Genomic DNA, 24305 nt, shown 5'->3' with positions numbered 1-24305 from the left:
CTTTTTTCTTTCTTATTTCTTCCTTTTTCCTTCTTCCTTCTTCCTTTTTCCTTCTTCCTTCCTTCTTCTTCATTCTTCCATCTTTCATTATTCATTCTTCCTTCTTTCTTCTTGCTTCTTCCTTCTTTCTTCTTCTTTCTTGGTTCTTCCTTCTTCCTTTTTACTTCTTCCTCCTTCTTACTTCTTCCTCCTTTCTCCTTCTTCCTTTCAACTTCTTCCTCATTGCGCACTACTCCTTTCTCACTCCCAGTTCTCATTCGGCCTAACGGCCATTCGGCCTGATGACCGTTCGGCCTAATGGCCATTCGGCCTAATGGCCTTCGGCCTAATGACCCAGCATCTTATACCCAACACTTCAAACCATTCACACCAACACAAAGCAGCCGCATTCCAACATATGATACATAGACTCGAGACTTTTCCACTTAGCGCCACAGGGAAACAAAAGGAATTAAATTACATTTTTGCTACACTACTAAAAATCCACACATATTTATTGGCAAAAACCCATAGATTTAACTTATGATCTATATCAGCGCACACATAACCATTCTTCACGCGAACTACTAATAAAATATATATCCAAATAAATGTTATGTGTGGTCTCGAATTAGCAATTATTTAATTTATGTGTGGTTCTATATCGATTATATTAGGGTGGAGCTATTGCAAAAATTTATAACGGCGACACATATATCTTATATAGATATTTTTGGCAGTGTACAGCTAGACTAAACGGATACTCAAGTAGAACTATTCAGACCATCATTGACAAACATAGAAAAACTTTGTACAGACAATCATTAACCACATTATCACCAATAGCAAATGAATTGCGACGCGTATCCGTAAATTTTGATCATAACTTAACCAGACCATTACGTTCTAAACTTAAAAAAAATGGTATCGAACTAGTTTTCAGCAGCAGGAACAACCAACTTAAAACATTACTTGGAACCACAAAAGACCCCGTGGACGCCTTGGGAAAATCTGGAGTTTATAAAATATCATGCCCTCACTGTGACCAAATATATTATATTAACAATATGGTTCACTTCGAGTTTTTCCATACAACGAAATGGCGAACAATGAATCGCCTGCTTTGAGCGTAACACACATCATCTAGCGAGCATCAAGAGGAATCTAAACATGTTTTTTTCAGCTTGTGCTGGAAAACCCTCCTGCCATCTTCCGGTGAGTAGTCATACAGTTGTTCGATGAAACATTTTACAGTGTGGGGATGTCATCATATTAATTTTTCAATAAATCGATTACCGGAATATCGACTTTGTTAAATGCAAACACTACTGTAAATATTTCGATGAAGCAATGCAAAGCAGACAAAACTACCTGTTGCTTCAATCGGTGGTTCAAACAGTTGTGAAAGCCGTTCGCATACATTCAATAAATGATTGTTCCACTGTTAAATGCAACACTACTTAAATCATTTTCTTCAGCAGAAATTTGATTAATTCTTTCTGAATATGCAAACATCGATATTATTCCAATGCATCATTCTATCTCTCCTCTTCGGTGATTAATTCCTGAAATTCCTACTGAACTTAACATCTTGCGTTGCAACTTATTATGAATTGAAAACTTTTTGCTGCCCACCATTGATTGAATGAATATGTATCTTGAGTGGAAAGCCATGAAGATGACACTCATCCGATTGCGTTTTGTTATGTTGCGCTTATCATAATGGGTATGATTATTTTGTTACATTAGGTTCTGCAGCGTCTGTATCTAACCTCAAACTGATGACAGATTAGTAGTACTTCGCGTTGGACTCGGGGGCAGCCAACCAATCACGAACTCGAACCTTGTCGGAGTCCTTGTCGGAGTCAGTGGAAAGTACTACTGAACTGTCAAAAAAGTTCATTTGACGAGGACCGAATTCATTCGTGACGTCATGCTGCAGAACCTAATTTAGACATGGAAAGTGAATTGAACAAGTCGCTTGGATTAAACGCGTCCAAACACCTTCGCTCAACTCACTTGAACGGACAGTAAGTTGAACATGTTCAACTCTTGGCAAGTAAATTGCATTAAACTAAGCTGTTCAATTCACTTGTCCTTTCAAAACGTAGCATTACGGTGAGATGTTTCGGCTAAACTCAATTACGCCTATTTTATTGTGCTTTCTCGATTTCGTATCCAATATCAGATATTTTTTGGGATTTAATAGATTGTTTTTCGATACTTTCGCAATAAGAACTAGTTGAACGTACCCGACCTTGCTCGGGATTATACTGATCAGTCGCTCTCCACATCTCGATATTGAAGGACCATCGAGATAGGGAGAGATCGAGAATGGAAGGAAAATTTAAATGGGTACTAGATCCAAAACAGCTTATTTGCCATGAAAAACGACAACAAAACAAATATCATTGCTTATTGTTGATTGATATCGTTCAAATACGGTCTAGTAGCCTAAAATTTAAACATATCGACATAAGGAGAGTGAATCCATAACAAAAATACGATTACAACACATCAGGATAGAAAGATTTCAAGATAGGGAAGTTATCGAGATGTAGAAAGCCAAAATGTATGTAGATTGAAGGGACCGAGGTAACCATCGATATAGGGAGAGATATCGAGATATAGAACATCGAGATTTACAGAGTCAACTATATTTTGCATTCTTACTGTCAATTGTTGAGTTCATTAAGCACCGCACTCTAGATCATTTTAGTGCGATCGTATTGGGTTTCCTTACAACTCGCATCAAAATTGTATTTTCACAATTTCTCAACTTTCTCCTCAAAATTTAGTGAAATTTTATAACACAGCAGTCCTCAAGACGAATCGATTAATGAGAAACCCGTACAAATCGGTCAACCCGTTCGTGAGTTATATTGCCTCAAAGGAAATGCATACTCATTTTTATATAGAGAGATTATACCACAAACGTAATTATGTTTGAATTTTATTTATATCAGACTCTCATATCGGGCAGTTTGTTCACAAAAGTACGTTTCTCTCTGTCAAATCATATTCACAAATTGATAACAATTTGGAAATTCTCAAAAATGGGATTATGCATGCGAGTTAATTTGAAAAGAAATCATCATTGATTTTTTTTAAAATCAAGATAATTCAACGCGGTGTTTGATAAAAAAATGAGCATCGCTAATACTTTCACTACGTGAAAATATAGCTCTTATAGGCCAAACAAATGGGAAAACTGTCAAAACGCACGCAAACGTGTCCATTGTGTTTGACCCTTTAAACTTTCATTTCGTGACTATTTTAAAAAAATCTACCGAGGGGTCCCAAACAACTTTTTTTTCTCCCTGAAACGGAACCTTTTAGTTGTAAAACAGTCAATTATTTACCACGTCACTACTAAATGAGTGTACTCGATTTTTTCTTCCAATCATCATATAAAAAATTAAGGAGGAATCGATTATTACCAAGTTATAGTCTAAATAACTTGTTTATTGAAGCTCAAGCGTCAAAGAGCATAACGAAGCCAAACTCGATAAATGTATGTAATCCTCTGAAAATAGCTGAGAAACGCTTGGATGGAGATTATGCACTGGTTCGATATCTTTTTCATATATAATATATACCCAATTCTTTCTCAATACCTGCCGAAATTGAAACTTGTCATGCGAATGAATAAGTTTAACTGGTGTCATAAAATTATTCAAAACGATTGATCATGCTAAACAATAATCTACCATAGTAATATAAAAAGCCTTCCTTAGCCATGCGGTGATATCCTAAGCAACATTACAAGTTTATTCCGTTCTAGGGATGGTTTTCAAATATCAATTTAAAATAATTGTAACAGCAATATCCCTGATCTCCCTTGAAAATATTGATATTTCTCCTAATATATTTATAATGCAAATCAACTACAAAAAGTGTTTTACGTGGTGAAAACATTTTCTAATCATGAGTTATTGGAACGATTAATTGAGATGCGGTTTACACTGAGTGAAAGCTGTTGAGTATTTCTTTTTAGCAATGTAGGTTTTCTTTTAACCTGCGCTTGATGGGGAAACGTCAGTAACAGTACAACGAAAAAATAATTTTCCCCATACTAATTTGCCTGCAAACTTGAAACGGCTTAACATGCTAAATCAGTTTTAATCCAAATGAGCTCAAATTTTCAGGGAAACTCACAATCAGATGAGCACTGTGGATCAAAATCAATTTTTGAACCACCTAATGCTCATATCACAAGTAGGTAAAATATTTTGATAATATCATCCTTGAAAATGTGATTAAAAGCATCAGGTTTTCAAAAATCCTTAAGTCTTGAATGTCGGAATTTCATCGTTTTCGAGCTCAAACAATCATTTTGCAATCTCTTATGCATCTATATATCTATAAATCATAAATCTGTACGAATTTGGCAAATTTACATTTAAATTCAAAAAGTGTAACAAAACAAAAGTAAATTGATCAGGGTCACTTCCTTGCTGTTAAAAATACCAGTGAGTTTAACCATTGCCTAGCGGTAATGTTTGCTAGCCAAATGTTGAATCCAATAAATTCAGCTCCGTAAGTGCGTGTGTATAACGATCGTCATATGTTGGGTAGATTAATTATAACGTGTATCGTGTATCGTGGCGCCACATGTGGGGTCGCCAGAATTTCGTGAGTGAATCATATTGTTAATGTATTATGCATCTCGAGATAAGATATAGAATACTGCGGCTTCCTGCTGGTTGCTTCTCAGGTAATCGCAACGGTCACTAAACACAACAGTGTCAATGAAAATCTCACCCACTGTATGCACTTGCCATGATAAACACTCTCCATGTACTCAGTGACTCCGGTTGCCTCTCACTAATACAATCGAACACTGTTGTCATTTCGCGAAAAGCACGTGGTTTTGTTTTGAGCGGGAAAATTCTGCCTATCTTTTAAAACGGCGGCTATCTTAACGTTTACCTTCACAGTCGAGCCTGCGGGTGTAAGACTGCCGCAGCATTCTAGAAAAGATTAGCGCGACAATAGTACATTTGATAAAAAGTGTTGCAGTCAAATGAGCAAACAGCAACATGGTGTGCGAAACAGAGAGCAGTAGGTGCACCGGCATGGTCCGCCGGATACAGTTCAACGAGCTATATCAAATTTATTATACATTCAACAAAATATGCCTACCACATTCTGCTACAATATTGGGTTTTCCGTGTGCAGTCTATTAAACATAATCGATTAAGTTTGCAAAATAAAAAATCAAGCATCCTATTTTTTCATGATGACATTTTGAAGTGTGTGTAAAACGATCGTCATATTTTGGGTAGTTCGATTTACGTGTGTATCGATCCTTTCGGACGCGAGTTGGCGCCACATGTGGTGTCGCCAAAATTTCGTGAGAGTGAATCATATTGTTAATATAGTATATTTGCTGTGACAAAATTTACATAGGACAGACAAAACGAACATTAGACACGAGGTTCAAAGAACATTTGGCAGAAGTCACAAAAGCAACCAAAGACACAGAAAAAGGTTTACATTATCATTTCAAATCAAAAGTAGCATCACATATATTTATCGAAGATCACCATTCAACTCAAGACAACATATCAATTCTCAGACACATCCAAAATCCTTGGAAACTTGACGTAGCAGAAAGCTTAGAAATTTACAAACAAAAACAATTAAACTTACTCAACAAAGATCAAGGAAACGGATTCACCTGGCTCTTTAAATAACTACCCACAAGACGACGACGAACCAATCCAAGTGACATGCCCTAATTGTACCCTCATAATTCATACCTTTTGTACCTGTACTCCACATTTAAAGTTAGAAATCAATGTTTTTCTTCAGTCGATAACAAAACACTGAAGAAGTTTTCAAGTAGAAAACGAAATACGTATCTGATGATACATTAGTGATTATTTATTTATTTATTATCAGACTAAGGCCGGAGTGGCCTGTGCTGCACATAAAAGTCTTCTCCATTCAGCTCGGTCCATGGCTGCACTTCACCTACCACGCAGTCTGCGGAGGGTCCGTTAATCGTCCTCCACCTGATCGATCCACCTTGCCCGCTGTGCATCTCGCCTTCTTGTTCCCGTCGGATCGTTGTCGAGAACCATTTTCGTGCCCGGCCCACCGCAGTCTTCCGATTTTCGCGGTGTGAACGATGGATGGTTCTCCCAACAGCTGGTGCAACTCGTGGTTCATTCGCCTCCTCCACGTACCGTCCGCCTGCCTGCACGTACTTGCCTGCACAAATTGATAGTCAGAATCTGGGAAACTGAACAGCTACCGGAGGAGTGGAAGGAAGGGGTTATATGCCCCATCTACAAGAAAGGCGACATACTGGAGTGTGAGAACTTTTGAGCGATCACCATCCTTAATGCCGCCTACAAAGTGATATCCCAGATCATCTTCCTTCGTCTGTCACCATTAGTGAATGAGTTCGTGGGAAGTTTTCAAGCCGGCTTCGTTGACGGCCGAAGGCTGACGGTTGACGGCCGTACGAAGGCGCATCATCTGTGGAAGTCGGGCCTACTACAGGCTCTAGAAGAAACTGCCGTCCAAAAAAGATTCGCCACCGTCCACCGTCCTCTACGGACATGAAACATGGACAATGCTCGAGGAGGACTTGCAAGCACTCGGAGTATTCGAGAGACGGGTGCTTAGGACCATCTTTGGCGGTATGCAAGAAGACGGTGTGTGGCGGCGAAGAATGAACCATGAGCTCGCCCAGCTCTACGGCGAACCCAGTATCCAGAAGGTAGCTACGGCCGGAAGGGTACAATGGGCAGGGCATGTTGCAAGAATGCCGGACAGCAAAGTTGGTGTTCGCTTTCGATCCGGCAGGGACGAGACGACGTGGAGCGCAGCGAGCGAGATGGGCAGACCAGGTGCAGAACGACTTGGCGAGCGTGGGGCGTATTTGAGGATGGAGAGATGCGGCCTCGAACCGTGTATTGTGGCGTCAAATTGTTGATTCAGTGTTATCTGTTTAGATGTAGACTAAATTAATCAATCAAAACGTACCGTCCACCATCTGCATCCCACCATAGATGGTACGCAACACTCCCAGATAGTCAGTTTGGTACGGCGGCGAACTCTATTCGATAGGAGCGTCTTTCAGAGTCCAAAGTACGTACGATTTCCAGCCACTATGCGCCTCCGAATTTCTCTGCTGGTACCGTTATCGGCGGTCACCAGTGAGCCCAAGTACACGAATTCTTCAACCACCTCGATTTCGTCGCCACCGATAGAAACTCGTGGTGGGTGGCTTACATTTACCTCTCTTGAGCCTCTTCCTATCATGTACTTCGTCTTCGACGTGTTGATGACTAGTCCAATCCGTTTAGCTTCGCTTTTCAGTCTGATGTAGGCTTCCTCCATCCTCTCAAAGTTACGTGCCATGATATCAATGTCGTCGGCGAAACCAAATAACTGGACGGACTTCGTGAAAATCGTACCACTCGTGTCAATCCCTGCCCTTCGTATTACTCCCTCCAAAGCGATGTTGAATAGCAGACACGAAACACCATCACCTTGCCGTAACCCTCTACGCGTTTCGAAGGGACTCGAGAATGCCCCTGAAACTCGAACTACGCACATCACCCGATCCATCGTCGCATTGATCAACCGTATCAGTTTATCCGGAAATCCGTTTTCGTGCATTAGCTGCCATAGCTGGTCCCGATCGATTGTATCATATGCGGCTTTGAAGTCGATAAATAGATGATGTGTGGGCACTAGGGCAGTTCAAATTTCAAAAATGTTCGAAAATTCCAACTCCCATATGTCTATTAGCATCATTTTGATAATATAGGAGTTCTGGCAAAATTTCAGGCAATTCGGTGGCCAATTAAGGGTGGCGCGAAGGCAATTTATGTTTATATGGAAATTTGTATGGGAAAACCTTAAAATTTATTCAAATCCCCCTACAACACTTAAATCGTGATGAATTCAAATAAACATCCCCAACCTCCCTTTTTGGAATCTATATAAATGAGACCTATGGATAACACATTAGTTATGAGTGGATTGAACGGTTCTATTGACAGTGTGAATATGGGATAAATGGCTAAAATGGTGCTATTAGCCTCAACGTAGCAGTGGAAATATAAATCAAAATTAATGAGGTTGAGCTCAAATAGATTCTAAAAATGGAGGTTGGGGATGTTTATTTGAATTCATCACGATTTAAGTGTTGTAGGGGGATTTGAATAAATTTTAAGGTTTTCCCATAATATAAAAATTGACTTTGCCACCCCTAAAATGAATTTGAAATTTTGCCAGGACTCCTATATTATCAAAATGATGCTAATAGACTTATGGGAGTTGGAATTTTCGAACATTTTTGAAATGTGAACTGCCCTAGTGGGCACGTTGTATTCGCGGCATTTCTGCAATACCTGACGTATGGCGAACACCTGGTCTGTGGTAGAGCGTTCACCTATAAATCCCGCCTGGTAGTGCCCCACGAACTCTCTTGCAATTGGTGTTAGTCGGCGACATAAAATTTGGGAGAGTACCTTGTAGGCGGCGTTCAGCAATGTGATTGCGCGGTAGTTGCTACAATCCAGCTTATCGCCCTTTTTGTAGATGGGACACACGACACCTTCCATCCACTCCTGCGACAAAACCTCATCCTCCCAAACCTTGGTAATCACCCAGTGCAGCGCTCTAGCCAGTGCCTCACCACCGTGTTTAAACAGCTCTCCTGGTAGTTGGTCAACTTCAGGGGCTTTGTTGTTTTTCAGCCGGCCGATCTCCTCCTGGATTTCCTGGAGATTCGGAGCCGGAAGTCGCATGTCCTGCGCGCGTGCTCCTAGGTTCATTACCATACCGCCACCGTTGTCTGCCATATTGCCATTCAGGTGCTCTTCGTAGTGCTGCCGCCACCTTTGGATCACCGCACGCTCGTTTGTAAGAAGGTTCCCGTTTATGTCCTTACACATATCGGGCTGTGGCACGTGGCCCTTACGTGAACGGTTCAACTTCTCATAGAACTTTCGTGCGTTATTAGCGCGGTACAGTTCCTCCGTCTCTTCACGGTCTCGATCTTCCTGCTGGCGCTTTTTCCTCCGAAAAATCGAGTTTTGTCTGTTCCGCGCTTGATCACCGTCGAGAGTTTTGAGCGCAGACATACTGCAACGAGGTAGTGGTCGGATTCAATATTCGCACTGCGGTAAGTGCATACGTTCGTGATGTCGAAGAAGAATTTGCCGTCGATTAGAACGTGGTCGATTTGGTTTTCCGTTACTTCATTAGGTGATTTTCATGTGGCCTTGTGGATATTCTTGCGGGGGAAGAAAGTGTTTCGGACTACCATTCCGCGGGAGGCTGCAAAGTTTATGCATCGTTGGCCGTTGTCGTTCGATACGATATGCAGACTATACGGTCCGATGACCGGTCTATACATTTCCTCCCTTCCTACCTGAGCGTTCATGTCACCGATGACGATTTTGACGTGTCGCAGTGGGCATCCATCGTATGTCTGTTCCAGCTGCGCATAGAACGCTTCTTTCTCGTCGTCGGATCTCCCTTCGTGTGGGCAGTGCACGTTGATGATGCTATAGTTGAAGAAACGGCCTTTTATCCTCAGCTTGCACATCCTTGCGTTGATTGGCTGCCACCCAATCACGAGTTGGCGCATCTTTCCCAGCACTATGAAGCCGGTTCCCAGCTCGTTGGTGGTGCCACAGCTTTGGTAGAAGGTAGCCGCTCGATGCCCGCTTTTCAACACTATCTGTCCTGTCTAGCAGATTTCCTGCAGCGCTACGACATCGAAGTTGCGGGGATGTAATTCATCGTAGATTATCCTGTCGCAACCTGCAAAGCCTAGCGACTTGCAGTTCCATGTTCCAAGCTTCCAATCGTGATCCTTTATTCGTCGCCTAGGTCGTTGCCGATTGTATCGAGTCGTATTATCTTCTATGTCGTTCGTAATAGTTGTTTTTAAAGGCGGCTTATTGGGCTTGCGCAAACCTCCTGTCTCGTCGGAGGGCCGTCGTGTCAGGGCTGTTTAGCGTCCCACCTAACACCAGGACTTGGGCTTTAGTCATTTTTAGTGGACGTAAATGGAAGTTTGAAATTTTTTTAACCTTATAGAATATCTGATTTATCAACAGTTTTTCTTCTTCTTCTTCTTCTTCTTCTTCAATGTCTTTACATTCCAACTGAACTTGGCCTGCTTTTCAACAAGAATTTCCTCAGTTATTAATTGAAAGCTTTTCTATGCCTGCATTGCATGAGTATGTGAGTGTAGCGCAGTTGTATGGAAAAACCAAACTTCGTCCGATCAAGTGTGATCAAGGTTTTTCTGAATCGTTTTGGGACCCCAATCAATTGTGCAAAATATGGGCTCGATTGGTTGCGACCTTGCATGTCGCATCGCGTTTTAAATTTACATGGAGATTAATATGGGAAAACGTATTTTTCTTTACATTTTTGCTATTAGCGGCTTCAATTTATCATCAATCACGTGACTCAAAACGTAAGCATATAGTCTGGAAGCTGCCGAAAGACTTTGCCGAAGAAGGTACGTAGCTGGAAGGTCTACAAAAAATGTTATTACGTTTAGAAATTGATTGTTCAAACCATATGCAAGAAATCAATGTTTCTGCCAGCACTACCGGACGACCTATGGTTATCGAAGGGCAAAACCATCTTCCTTTTTGTCGGATTTTATTCTTCGTAAAATGACTCCGGATAGCTCCCATTAGTTCTAAAGGCCTATAAGATCAATTATTTTGAAATAACACTCAGTTAAATTATTGGTTCACGTAGTTAGGCAGTGCTGGCAGAATAAAACATTTTTTTAAACACATTTGCATTGTTCGAACCATATGGAAAAAATCAATCTTTCTGCCAGCACTACCGGGCAACCTTTGGTTGTTTGTGAGTAAACCCCTTCTTTCCTTTTGTCCCGATTCTTACGTTGAGAAATAATTTCGAATAACTCCATTTAGCATCCCAGCTCTATGAGATCAATAATTTTGAAATAACACTCAGTTAAATTATTGGTCCATGTTGTTCGGCAGTACTAGCAGAATAATCGATTTTTTGCGTATGGTTTGAACAGGCAATTTTCGATGGGTTATAACTGGGCACGGCAAATGCTGGGTAAAGCGTACCATTGATACTTTGCGTACCTGAAGGAATAAAATAGACCCCATCTCGCGGTCCTTAGCCTCTTACCCAGCAACTCATATCCCTACTTCCTCGTGATGCTGGCTGGTATACGAGCAACCTTAAGGAAGATCGGGTAACCAACCCCGGTGGGAACTATGGTCGTATACTGACAGGAAAGGGGGTGGCTTGCTCCTCTCCGAAGATGCAAATCTGACTGAGCGTCTGGTCTCCATGCCAGGATCGGCTCACAACAGCGTCTGTTCTCCATGTTAGGGGCGGCTCGTCTATTTATTTGTTTCGCGGATGATATATGGACATTGTCGGCCAAACATTTGCAAAGGTGGCAGAGCTGCACACCCGCCTGAAAAGCGAAGCAACAAAAGTTGGACTGGTGGTGAATGCGTCAAAGACAAAGTGCTTGTGGGCGGAACCGAGTGCGACAGGGCCCGCCTGGGAAGCAGTGTTGCGATAGACGGGGATACCTTCGAGGTGGTTGAGGAATTCATCTACCTTGGATCCTTGCTGACGGCTGATAACAATGTTAGTCGTGAAATACGAAGGCGCTTCATCTGTGGTAGTCGGGCCTACTACGGGCTCCAGAAGAAACTGCGGTCAAAAAGGATTCGCCACCGCACCAAATGCGTCATGTACAAGACGCTGATAAGACCGGTAGTCCAATACGGACATGAAACATGGACAATGCCAGAGGAGGACTTGCAAGCACTCGGAGTATTCGAGAGACGAGTGCTTAGGACTATCTTTTTCGGTGTGCAAGAAGACGGTGTGTGGCGGCGACGAATGAATCACGAGCTCGGCCAGCTCTACAGCGCACCCCGTATCCAGAAGGTAGCTAAAGCCTTAAGGGTACGATGGGTAGAACATGTTGCAAGAATGCCGGACAGCAACCCTGCAAAGATGGTGTTCTCTTTCGATCCGGCAGGTACGAGACGGCGTGGAGTGCAGCGAGCGAGGTGGGCAGACCAGGTGCAAAACGACTTGGCGAGCGTGGGGCGTATTCGAGGATGGAGAGATGCGGCCTCGAACCGTGTATTGTGGCGTCAAATTGTTGATTCAGTGTTATCTGTTTAGATGTAGACTAAATAAATGAAATGAACTTTTTCGTGGACGTTCCAGTAACGTACCTTCTACAGCAAAGTTTTTCGGCATCCTTCGGATTAAACTTTAACACAATGTGCCACTTGGTTTACAATTCATCCTCTAGAAGTAAAAATGCAAAAATATACGTTCTCCCATACTAATTTCCATACAAACTTCAAACGTGATGAGGAAAGCGAGGATTGGGCCCGAATTCTGCACAGTTGTTCGGGACCACGAATGGTATAGAAAAACCATTGATTCGACAAAAAGGACCTTGATACCCCATTCAACTGTTCATGTTCACTCCATTGAAAGGCAGTGGTCTTATTACGACAACCATGATGCTTCCATGAGGAAAGCTTTTTGGCTGATACAGTTTAGTACCAAAACTAGTTTCTTTGTTTCTTTATTTCGTTTTTTTTTCCTAAACTACTTTCTTTCGATGGGACTTAAACCCAAGACCCTCAGTACGCTAGACTGGCGCCAACTAAGCTACGAAGGACCATCGTCGGCTTTCGCAACTTAGCGGCGATTAAATAAGCCCAAGATTCCCAAATTGGACGCATAGTCGAATCATTCATAATCCTTTTTTCAAGCCAACACTTCCACATGTATATAGTGCACGTTCATATTAGAGGAGCGTGAGTATTTATAATATCTAGCGAGAATTAATCAAGCAAATGAAACCAAATCTAGCATGTAGAGGTTTTGGAAGGAAAGATATGTTTCTGTGGTGGTTCGGAGCCCCTACCTCTTCTGAAAAGGGGTGCTCCCATACAAATGATACAGAAATTTCTGCTAGTATTAAATATATCTTTGTTGTTTTTAAATCTAATTATCCTGTTTTTGAATTTGAAAATTAGTCACACCTTAAAAGCCATGACCAGTGGTAAATATCCCAGAGTTCCTATTTTTGGACAAACAAAAAAGGTCTGTGATGCAACGAGATCGACAGACTACTACCAATACCACGACCGTGAATCATACCAGGCTGACGACTTTATATATCAATGTGGTATTGTCACGCATGCTTGAAACATCATCAATTTTTCTGTAGTTCGTGTTATGTATACTACACAAATGCGATTTTTTTTAACTATCATTTATTTGGTAGGCTCATTTGCCGTAAAGCGTTACGGAGCCGAAATCATTTTTTTGAATACAGTTTTTCATGATTCTTATACTCTAATGTTAGTTTTGGGGAACCGAAAGACTCGCGATTTGGTCGAGGTTAGGGAATACAATTATACAATAGGAAAGGAAGGGAATTTGGGATTTCTAATTAATTACAATGCTGATGTTCAAACAGTTGAAATCCTTGGATATGATTCACATCTGTAACGAGACAACATTTTTTTAGGAGATAGCAACGAGAGGAAGACATACGATTGGGGTTTAACGGTAGTCAACAAGAGGAAGACATTCTTAAGGGATAACAACAACAAAAGGGATGGATGGACGACGATTACAATCCAACATCAGTAACATTCAAAAATTGGTGAATAAGGGACATGTATTCGAGATCAAGACCCGCCAACACTTCTCTAATAGGCTTCGACTGCTTACCTCGGACCCGAAGATGTTCAGTGAGCGCAGATCTGGGGCCACGATGCTCCTCGCACGCCCACTCGGCATGTTCAATGTTCTGATAATCTGCGCCGCAAACACAGAGATTGCCTTCTGAGAGGCCAATTCGAAAAAGATGTGCATTTAAAGAGTAGTGGTTGGACATTAGACGACACATGGTTCGAATGAAGTCTCGTCACAAATTCAATTCTTTGAACCATGGTGGCTTCGACACCTGTTGGCGAATTGAATACAGCCATCTACCCATCTCCCCATTTGTTCATTTTTGTTGCCATCTGATCAAGGTTTCCTGACGAACTAATGCGAAAAATTCATCGAAGGTGATTTGCCAATCGTAAATATCACCTTCCATAGCGCCCACCTTAGCCTGAGAATTCGCTTTCTTACTTCCCGGAATCGAGCAATGAGAAGGGATCCAAGCCATGGTGATTGTGTAGGGCCGTTGTGATAAAGCACTCAAAGATTTTCGTATCCCGTTCAGATGACACGCTGAGTGCTTAACCGATTTCATTGACCGAACAGCCTCCAAGGAACTTAGACTGTCGGTGAAGATAAAAAAGTGGTCAGGAGGTAGGGATGCGATTTGCTCAAGGGAATAGTGTATGGCTGCTAACTCAGCAATGTATACGGAGCTGGGCTCTTTGAGCTGTTAAGTAAGCGCTATGAAAAACGTTAAAAACACCGAAACCAGTGGAGTCATCCATTTTTGACCCATCTGTGAAAAAGCTTCTCTCCTCACTGGCCTGTCCGTATTTGCTTGCAAATAATGGAGGTATGACCTCCACACGAAGGAAGTCTGGTATTCAATGAAGCTTCTGCTTATTTTTTTATCTATTGTGTTTATTTGACAGGCTCAGGCGTGTATAACACTTAACGGAGCCGAGACTTTATGATATTTACAATCGATATCATCTTATTATCAACAGTTAGTAAGGGGAAAGGGTATAGACCAAGATACTCGTGACGACTCAAGGTTAGATTGCGTAATTTCAGGACGGACTAGGTTGGGATTTAGGTTTGAGGTATTACAGCTGCTCATCCGGGTATTTAACGTCAATAACGGTATGGCGTAGCGTCGAGCTCGAGTTGTGGCTCGCCAGGGAGCATCTTCCGGATGGCCATAGCTTCGTATTACACAGAACAATAAGACAAAAACAAAAACGAGAAAGAAAAAAAAATAGGGGAATTAGACTTTTATGTCAGACGAGCAAAGAAAGGCATAAATGGCCTGCATGTAAACCACATCGCGATCCCCCAAAAGACCTCTTACTTCCCTGTAGGGTTGTTTACCTCGGGCCACAAGGGTATCCAATAGTTGCTCTCTGGAGGCGTCGTTTTCCGAGCAATACCAAACTACGTGATCGATGTCATCGTAACCGGCTCCACACCTACATAGGTTGCTATCAACCAGTTTTATTCTATAGAGGTGTGCGTTTAGTGAATAGTGATTGGACATAAGTCTCGACATCGTGCGAATGAAGCCTCGGCTTAAGTCCTCACCTCTGAACCACGCTCGCGCAGAAACTTTACACACAAAAAACAAATATGGTTTAACAGAATGTTTTGCGCTTTCTATTTGAAAAGTGTAAAAATTTCTTGAAAACAAAAGTTTAAATACTCTCTCCAAAAGTAATATAGCAAATTTAAAAATATTTTCTGCTTGATCTGATTGTAAATTTAAAAGTTCACATTTTCGCCATGAACATTGTTTGACTGTCAAGTTCTCAAATCATTCCTCCACAAAAATAGCATTTCGTCAGTTTCATACTCACTATGGAATATCGTGTGCCATAAATCGAGCCAAAAATAAAAGATGGTTTAGGAATGTAATGCTTAATCTCGCTTGTGGGTTCTTATACTTACTTCTACTTAACTTCTACTTATTAAAAAAATATTACTTTGAACTATAATAGTAAATTAAAATCAAGAATTATCAAATAAAATATGTATACATATAATATTGACCACACTCAAAGATTTTAAATGCTCTACTTTATATAATAAAGTACATGGTTTAATCTAATATTTAATAATTATAAATATTGAAAATAAATAATTCCCTAATATGTATTTCATGTCATTTGTAAATACTATTTTTGGCCACAACAGACAACAACAATCCAGTAATTTCATATATTCACTGGCCTGAACCGAAAAGAGGAAATGGGGGAAATGGCCATCCGCGTAGGAATCGAATCGAAACTTTTGCCATTCGAAGGTAAGTCACACAAATAAATATATTTATGACCGGTCCTGAGAAAGCGCTAGTAAAAGCGATTGTGGTAGTGTGTTATGATCCGAGAATTCTGATGTGCTTTCTTTTATTTTGCAGCTAATGTTCCTGTCGTTCTTGGTCCTGAAAGTTCCAGAAAAATATTCGGCGCACCAATTGAGCAGGTAGGTCATATTTTCTAGACATGAATATGAAAAGAGGTAATGCTAGAGCTCGAAAGTTTTAATCATCAAAAGCAGCTACTCACTCCGGTGCAAAATTAAACTTGAAGTACCGGAGTTGGTTGGCATCATCAGACTCATTATGGTATTTATGCCTGGTTTTTCTTTCTTTTCCTACAGGAATTTTATGATGCAATGTCCACAGAAGGCAATGGTGCGCACCCTCACCCTGGCCAGGGGCTGGCATCCTAAATATTGTAGTGTCCACTCGAAGGTTAACCAAATATGTTAAAAGAGATACGTTGAGAGGTAGAGATCGAAGAGAGGTGTGAGCATGAGAAAGATTAGGCAAACTCAGATTAATGTAGTCGAGAAGAAAACGAATAAATCAGTTCTGTTTAGACCATCAATTTAAAAGGTTTACTTTTCTTGTGCTAGCCAAATCCGAAACCAAGAACTTTTCAGTGGCGACGTGGATGAAATTGAATTATAAAGCAGTGAATTCTAGTAATCATAAGTGCATTTTTTTCTATTTTTTTCTGTACATAGTAAGTTAAGACTGTACATACATTAGTTAGTGAATTTTTTAATATCGGCGTAAGTATCGTTTTGTTTAACTCAAAAGAGGATTATTTTTTGGAATCATTTGTTGGAAATTTCTTTGAATTATATTTTTTGGCTTTGACTATCTATTGTACTATTGTTCTGAGACATTGAATATAAGTTTTTTTTTTCTCCAGAATAATAGCAATTTTAGCCATTTTGATCGTCGTTATATGGATTGTAAATCTATTTAGAGAACTTTTCATTTTTCTCATCGCAACCGCCATTCTGTGATTCTTTTGGCGTGGGTTCTCATTTGAGCTCTATTGTATAAACGCTTGTTTCACATTGTACAATTCAATCTTTACAGCATTTTACGCTACTCGCCAACCCTGCATGCCTTAGGGCACTTGAGTGATCGTAGAGGAACGCTGCGGAAAAGGAACAGTATCAGCATCCAGCGATAACCATCACCCGATCGAGACGTCGAGAGAGATTACGATCTTTTGTCTCCGTTCACATCGTTCAAGCGTAGCTGAGAAGTGATAAGTGAGTTGACGCAGAGTAAACAAACCACAGAGTAGAGAGAGCTGAAAGTGCATCGAAGCGTTTATTTTCGGCGCTACGTTCATTGAACTCTGGTGCATCGGTAGGCTGGTGAATCTAGTGCGATCATCGATAGCTGCTGTTTTGGTTGATTTTGGTGGACTCGGTTTGCTGCGGACGGAGTTTTTAGTGCTGTATACTGCTGGCTGTTGTTGTTACGCTTTCCATTCAGACGATCACGTTGAGCTGCTGCTGTTGTTAGGAGTGTTTATCCCTGCTTCGTGTGGAATTGTTCGGGAGAAGACGTGTCCTATCCGGGACAACATAGTGGTTAAAGGATTACCAATTTACTAAGTAACAACGACAACAGGTACGTGAACATCATTGTTTTTATTTGATTTCGCTTGGGTTAACGTATTTACAACAGAATCAGTTTGAATGCTATTTATTTCAATTTTTGAGACAATTTGTTGATCCGTTTGCATATTGAGAGCACTTTTGTTTTGTTTACTTTTAAGAATGTCTATGGTTACTGCTCCGGATCCTTACTTGCCTGGATCCATACCGTTTTCCCAATACCTTGAGCAGCTCGAATATATGTTTGAGCACAATCAATATCCAGTTGAACGATATAAAACTTCATTTTGGCTGTATGCGGTATTGAGGTTTTCACCGAACTGAAGAAACTGTTTCCCGGACAAGACTTAAAGGACTTGACATACAAACAAATGACGGACAAACTGAAAAACAGATACGACAAGATAGATTCTGAAGTTATACATAGCTTCAAATTTTGGACGAGACGGCAAGGCAAATTTGAAAAATTGGAAGATTTTGTAATTGCCGTTAAAGTTTTGGCTGAAAAATGTGGATTTGGTGACTTCAAGGACAGGGCAATTAGGGACATGCTAGTGATCGGTGTTTATGATCATAATTTGCAAAAACGTTTATTCGACGAGGAGGACTTATCAGCCTCTAAAGCAGAGAAGATTATACTAAATCAGGAAATATCTTCTAGTAGAACACGTATATTGAATGATGATGACAAGAGAGTCAGCATTGTAAATAGACTGGGTCCCAAACCAGACACCTCTAGAGGCAGATACAGAAGCAGAAGCAGAAGCTACGAGCACGATAGGTCTAGATCGTATTCTAGAGGTAGAAGTTCTGGTAAATTTCGCAATAGAAACTATAACGATGCAGTTAAGCCTTCATATTTTTGTTCCTTTTGTAAAAGAGAGGCCACACGCGAAAATATTGCTACAGACTGAATAGAAAAAGCCCTGATAGCAAAAGTTACAGTGTAAAGTTTGTAGATTCACCAAAGTCTAAACCCTCTGTGTCGGAAACAACTGAAATTTTCAAGCGTTTGAAAGCAGACATTAGTTCGAGTTCGGATGAGGAAGACTCACCTTGTTTGAACATTGTATCAACTAATCGACAAAACGAACCTTGCTATTTGGAAATCAACATTGAGAGACAACGCCTTACAATGGAAGTAGATTGCGGATCAGCAGAAACAGTTATACCAGAGGAACTTTTTTATAGAAATTTTCAACATTTGAAATTGCAAAAATGTAATAAAAGATTAGTAGTTATAAGCGGAAGCAAGCTAACAGTTTTAGGAAAAGTGCAAGTAACAGTTCAACTGAATGGAATGCAGAAACAACTATATTTGGTGGTTTTACGCTGCCAGAACGATTTTATCCCGCTCATGGGTCGCTCGTGGTTGGACGAGTTTTTCGAAGGATGGCGAAATACATTTATGAATTTGACATTGCCGGTTGGAAACATCGGTTTACAAAGCAGAGAGAGTTTGATCGACAGCATCAAAAGTAAGTTTCCTACTGTTTTTAATAAGGATTTTTCAAGTCCAATAGTAGGTTTTTCTGGCGATTTGGTCTTGAAGGAGGAAACACCGATTTTTAAAAAAGGTTTATCAAGTACCTTTGCGCCTACGTCAAAGAGTTTTAGATTATTTGGACGAATTGGAGAAAGATGGAGTTATAACGCCTGTAGAAGTCAGTGAATGGGCTTCTCCAGTTATTGTAATTATTAAAAAGGATAACAACATTAGACTTGTAATAGACTGTAAAGTCTCTATTAATAAAGTAATACTCCCAAACTCATATCCATTGCCCGTAGCACAGGACTTATTTGCTAATCTTTCCGGATCTAAAGTTTTTTGCGCTCTAGATTTAGAGGGTGCGTACACCCAATTACTTTTATCTGAAAGATCGAGGAAGTTTTAGTAATCAACACGATTAAGGGACTTTACTCTTACAATAGATTGCCCCAAGGTGCATCATCCAGCGCGGCCATTTTTCAGAAGGTTATGGACCAAGTTTTGGCAGGTTTACAAAACGTCTCAGTATACTTAGATGACGTACTTATAGCAGGTGAAGATTTTCAAGATTGTATGAATAAGCTTTTATTGGTTTTGGAACGATTATCCAAAGCCAACATTAAAGTAAATTTTAAAAAATGTAAATTTTTCGTCAATGAACTGCCTTATTTAGGACATGTTCTGACTGACAAGGGCTTGCTTCCTTGCCCTAGTAAGGTAGAGACAATTCGTCAAGCAAAAGCTCCACAAAATATTACGGAACTGAAGGCATTTTTAGGACTATTGACATTTTACGCCAAGTTCATTCCAAACTTGTCTTCCCGCATAAGTTGTCTCTACAGACTTTTAAGGAAAGACGTGAAATATGTTTGGAGTTTGGAATGCAACAAAGTATTCAATGACTGCAAAAAAATGTTGTTGAAACCTACACTGCTAGAATATTTTGACCCATACAAACCTGTAGTAGTAGTATCCGATGCATGCAATTATGGCCTTGGGGGCGTCATTGCCCATGTTGTAGACGGTGATGAGAAACCAATAAGCTTTGTTTCTTTCTCACTCAACGATGCCCAAAAAAAATACCCTATCTTACATCTGGAGGCCCTAGCGGTTGTTAGCACTGTTAAGAAATTCCATAAATTTCTATATGGAATGAAGTTCACTATTTTTACAGATCATAAACCGCTTATAGGGATATTTGGGAAAGAAGGAAAGCAACCGATTGCAGTCACACGTTTACAACGATATGTGATGGAGTTAGCCATCTATGATTTCGACATAATTTATCGTCCTTCTTCAAGATTAGGGAACGCAGACTTTTGTTCACGATTTCCACTATCTACAGAAGTTCCGAAGCATTTATCAGTTGATTACGTAAAAAATCTGAATTTTTCGAATGAGTTCCCCTTAGATTATAAAGAAGTAGCAGAAGAAACTTCCAAAGATGATTTTTTGCAAACCCTACTGCAGTACCTGAGGAAAGGCTGGCCAGAAAGATTGGATAGATGTTTTGTAGATATTTTTTCTCACTATCAGGATCTTGAGGAAGTAGAAGGGTGTCTTTTGTTCCAAGATCGAGTGATCGTACCTGACTCCATGAAACAAAAAGTATTAAAACTCCTGCACATGAACCATTCAGGCATCAACAAAATCAAACAGTTGGCACGCAGAACGGTCTATTGGTTTGGTTTGAATAAAGATGTTGAGGTTTTTGTACAAAGCTGCAATTTTTGTGACGATATAAATATTGTTACCAAAAACCGCCTTATTCTCAATGGATTGCAACCAATAAACCGTTCAGCAGAATACATGCTGATTATTTTACCTTGAGAAAAAGGTATTTCTGCTAATTGTCGATAGCTTTACGAAATGGATTGAGGTGGAGTATATGAAACATGGTACGGATCACAGAAGAGTGATTAACGTTTTTCTTAGGATTTTTGCCAGGTTTGGACTGCCGGATACTTTAGTCACCGATAATGGACCTCCTTTTAATTCAGACGCTTTCGTCAGGTTTTTTGAGAATCAAGGAATTGAGGTACTTAAAAGTCCACCTTACCACCCGGAAAGCAACGGCCAGGCAGAACGGATGGTACGGGTGGTGAAGGATTCGCTCAAAAAGTTGCTACTTGACACAGAAATCAGAAAAATGGACACGGACGAACAACTGACATACTTCCTTTTTAATTACCGTAATATTTGTTTGGGTGCAAACCAATTTCCCTCTGAAAGACTTTTAAGTTATAAGCCAAAAACCCTGTTGGATTTGATAAATCCTAAAAATAGCCCTAAACCTAAACAAAGAACGTCATATAAACAGGACGATTTAGTAGATAATACTATACACAATGATGACTACAATAAATTAAAAAATGGTGATCTGATTTATTACAAAAATTTTAATAGCACAGACATCAGACGTTGGTTGCCTGCAAAGTTTTTAAAACACAACTCCGATACTACATTTCAGATTTCTCTGGGCGGCAGAATCATTTTGGCGCATAAACGCCAGTTGAAACTGCCACAGTTGCAACGCGCTCGCCGAAAGAAGATTTACCTTACTAGCGGAGAAAGCGCTCCAGGTAAAGAAAGAAGTAGCTGTTCGAAAAGAAAAAGGGAGGATGAGGATTCCGACGAAGACGATTTCTACGGTTTCCCCGCGGATTCTTTTCTTTTTCTAGACCAGCGAAGTGAGAATGATGATGTTTTGCATGGAACTCTCGAATTTGTGCATGAAAATAATGAAATTACAAATGATGAATTAAGTGTTCCACCAAGAGTGGTTTCGAAAAGAAATTCAAGCAGGAAGATTAAGAAAAGGAGAAAAGAAGGTTTTGTTTATTATTAAGATGTTTTCATGAATTATTATTGTAAAAAAAAATATCTGTTTCAAATCGAAATGTCGAATGTTCATATGAAGAGAATTTTAATTGAAATATTACCTATCGTTTTATTAAGGGTAAAGGACTGTAGTGTCCACTCGAAGGTTAACCAAATATGTTAAAAGAGATACGTTGAGAGGTAGAGATCGAAGAGAGGTGTGAGCATGAGAAAGATTAGGCAAACTCAGATTAATGTAGTCGAGAAGAAAACGAATAAATCAGTTCTGTTTAGACCATCAATTTAAAAGGTTTACTTTTCTTGTGCTAGCCAAATCCGAAACCAAGAACTTTTCAAATATACACTGGATTTTGTTTTTACACGATTTACATTTTCTCAATTTTCCACTCATCCTAAATGTTTAACGTATATTAATTGTCATGTGATTTTTCTTTGATTTATTCTGGATTTTTTGAAACATGTTGCGAAGAGATTGGTGGCAAATTGAAGTCACACGATCAAAAATACGAGCGAAAAAAAATCGTGTAAAAACAAAATCCTGTGTATGTACAAAAGTGGCCACTGCCCACTGTGTTGTGCATGCCAGATGCTGCAGCTTACACCGTGTTAGTGAAGAAAATGTTTAAAATAAAAACTTAAAGCTATTCGTTGCGATTTTCTTGTTTTAATTCAAAATGGAAAGATGATTGAAGGGTGAGAGGGAAGAATAAGGAGGTATTTTTTATTCTGAATGAAAATATTTCACTCTATTTCTTATAGTGTGAACATTTTCTTTCACAGTTGTACAATTTAGTTTTGAATGTTCAAACTTTTAAATTTAGAGCTTTATGCAACTTTTGAACCATAATCAAAATAAAAGTTGGCGTACTTTTATTTTGAACTTACAGCACTCTCTACGAAAAAGAACCAACGCAACTTTTTAATTTTACCAATGGTTTTTTTAATTTTAATAACGAATTTTCTTTCTGAAGTTTTCGGAAGGTGGTTGAATTTACGTTGAAAACACCGAAGCCATTGGATCCGTTAATGCGAGAACCATCAGTGAAATATCTGTTATTGCAATTGACATGTTCATATTTTTCAGAAAAAATTGAAGGGATAGATATTTGTCGAAGATGATCTGGTATTCCTTGAATAGCGTGTTTCATGGACAGATCGTATTCAATTGAGGAACTGTCGTTGACGAAGTGAACTCGAGGTGGATTATAACATGGAAGACAAAGATCTGACGATATGTAGTTGAGATAGACTCGCAGGTATTTTGAACGATGAACCAGTTCAAGCATATTATCGAAGTTTTCTAATACAAGTGTGTTACTTGTTCCACATTTGATCAGTATTCTAAGTGAGAGCTCCCAGTAACGGTGCTTTATAGGAGTGACTCCAGCAAGCACCTCCAGGCTCATGTTATGCGTTGAATGCATACAGCCAAGGGCAATACGCAAACAACGATATTGAATTCGTTCCAATTTGATTAGGTGGCACTCAGCTGCTGAGAGGAAGCAGAAAGAGCCATACTCTAAAACAGAGAGAATAGTCGTTTTATATAGTTTGATGAGGTCTTCCGGGTGAGCGCCCCACCATGTTCCGGAGATAGAACGGAGAAAATGGATCCTTTTTCGGCATTTCTCTAACAAATAATCAATATGGGTCTTCCAGGTACACTTAGAATCAAACCAGACCCCAAGGTATTTAGAAGATAAAGATTGATTTATGTCATCTTTCAACAGCTTTAGTTTCAGTTGAGCAGGGTACCGCTTCTTAGTAAACACAACCAATTGAGTTTTTTGCGGAGAGAACTCGATCCCTAAATGTCTGGCCCAAACAGTCAGGTTATTTAGGGAATTTTGCAATGGTCTTTGCAGGACATTTGCACATGAACCTCTTAGGGAGATCACGGTATCATCTGCAAGTTGTCTAAGCGTGCATTGTCCTTCCAAACAATTGTCAATATCTTTAACATAGAAATTGTAAAGCAAGGGACTTAAACATGAACCTTGGGGAAGGCCCATGTAGCTATTTCTGGAAGTTGTCAGAGTGCCGAGAGTAAAGTTCATGTGTTTTACTGACAACAAATTGTACAAGAAATTATTCAAAATAACGGGTAATCCACTACTGTGCAGATTGTCCGACAGTACTTCTATGGAAACAGAATCAAAAGCGCCCTTAATATCCAAGAAAACTGAAGCCAGTTGCTCCTTGTGCGCATAGGCCAGCTGTATATCTGAAGAGAGCAACGCTAGACAATCATTTGTTCCTTTACCTTTTCGAAAACCGAATTGAGTATTTGACAGTAATGCATTTTGCTCGACCCAATGGTCAATTCTTGAAAGGATCATTTTCTCCAATAATTTCCTCATGCACGATAGCATGG

General features: G+C 40.0%; 1 protein-coding gene and 1 long non-coding RNA gene across 3 annotated transcripts in view; one reads left to right on the top strand and one right to left on the bottom strand.

The window, feature by feature from the left end:
• The window catches only part of LOC134211770 (muscle M-line assembly protein unc-89-like), a 213058-nt gene that overhangs the window by 147566 nt on the left and 41187 nt on the right, over positions 1-24305 (bottom strand). The gene's annotated exons all lie outside the window — the stretch shown is intronic.
• LOC134211774 (uncharacterized) lies at positions 15774-22456 on the top strand. Of its 2 annotated transcripts, none has more exons than XR_009979090.1 (5): positions 15774-15979; positions 16094-16158; positions 16336-16752; positions 17069-17614; positions 21561-22456. It is a non-coding gene; the product is annotated as an uncharacterized LOC134211774 (long non-coding RNA). The 2 variants fall into 2 exon arrangements; XR_009979091.1 differs by lacking the exon at positions 21561-22456 and adding an exon at positions 17763-17916.

The sequence above is a fragment of the Armigeres subalbatus genome, chromosome 2 (assembly GCF_024139115.2).
Source record: "Armigeres subalbatus isolate Guangzhou_Male chromosome 2, GZ_Asu_2, whole genome shotgun sequence".
Classification (NCBI taxonomy): Eukaryota; Metazoa; Arthropoda; class Insecta; order Diptera; family Culicidae; genus Armigeres; species Armigeres subalbatus.
Note: the sequence above shows the minus strand (reverse complement) of the source record. Positions and strands in the feature narration are given on the sequence as shown.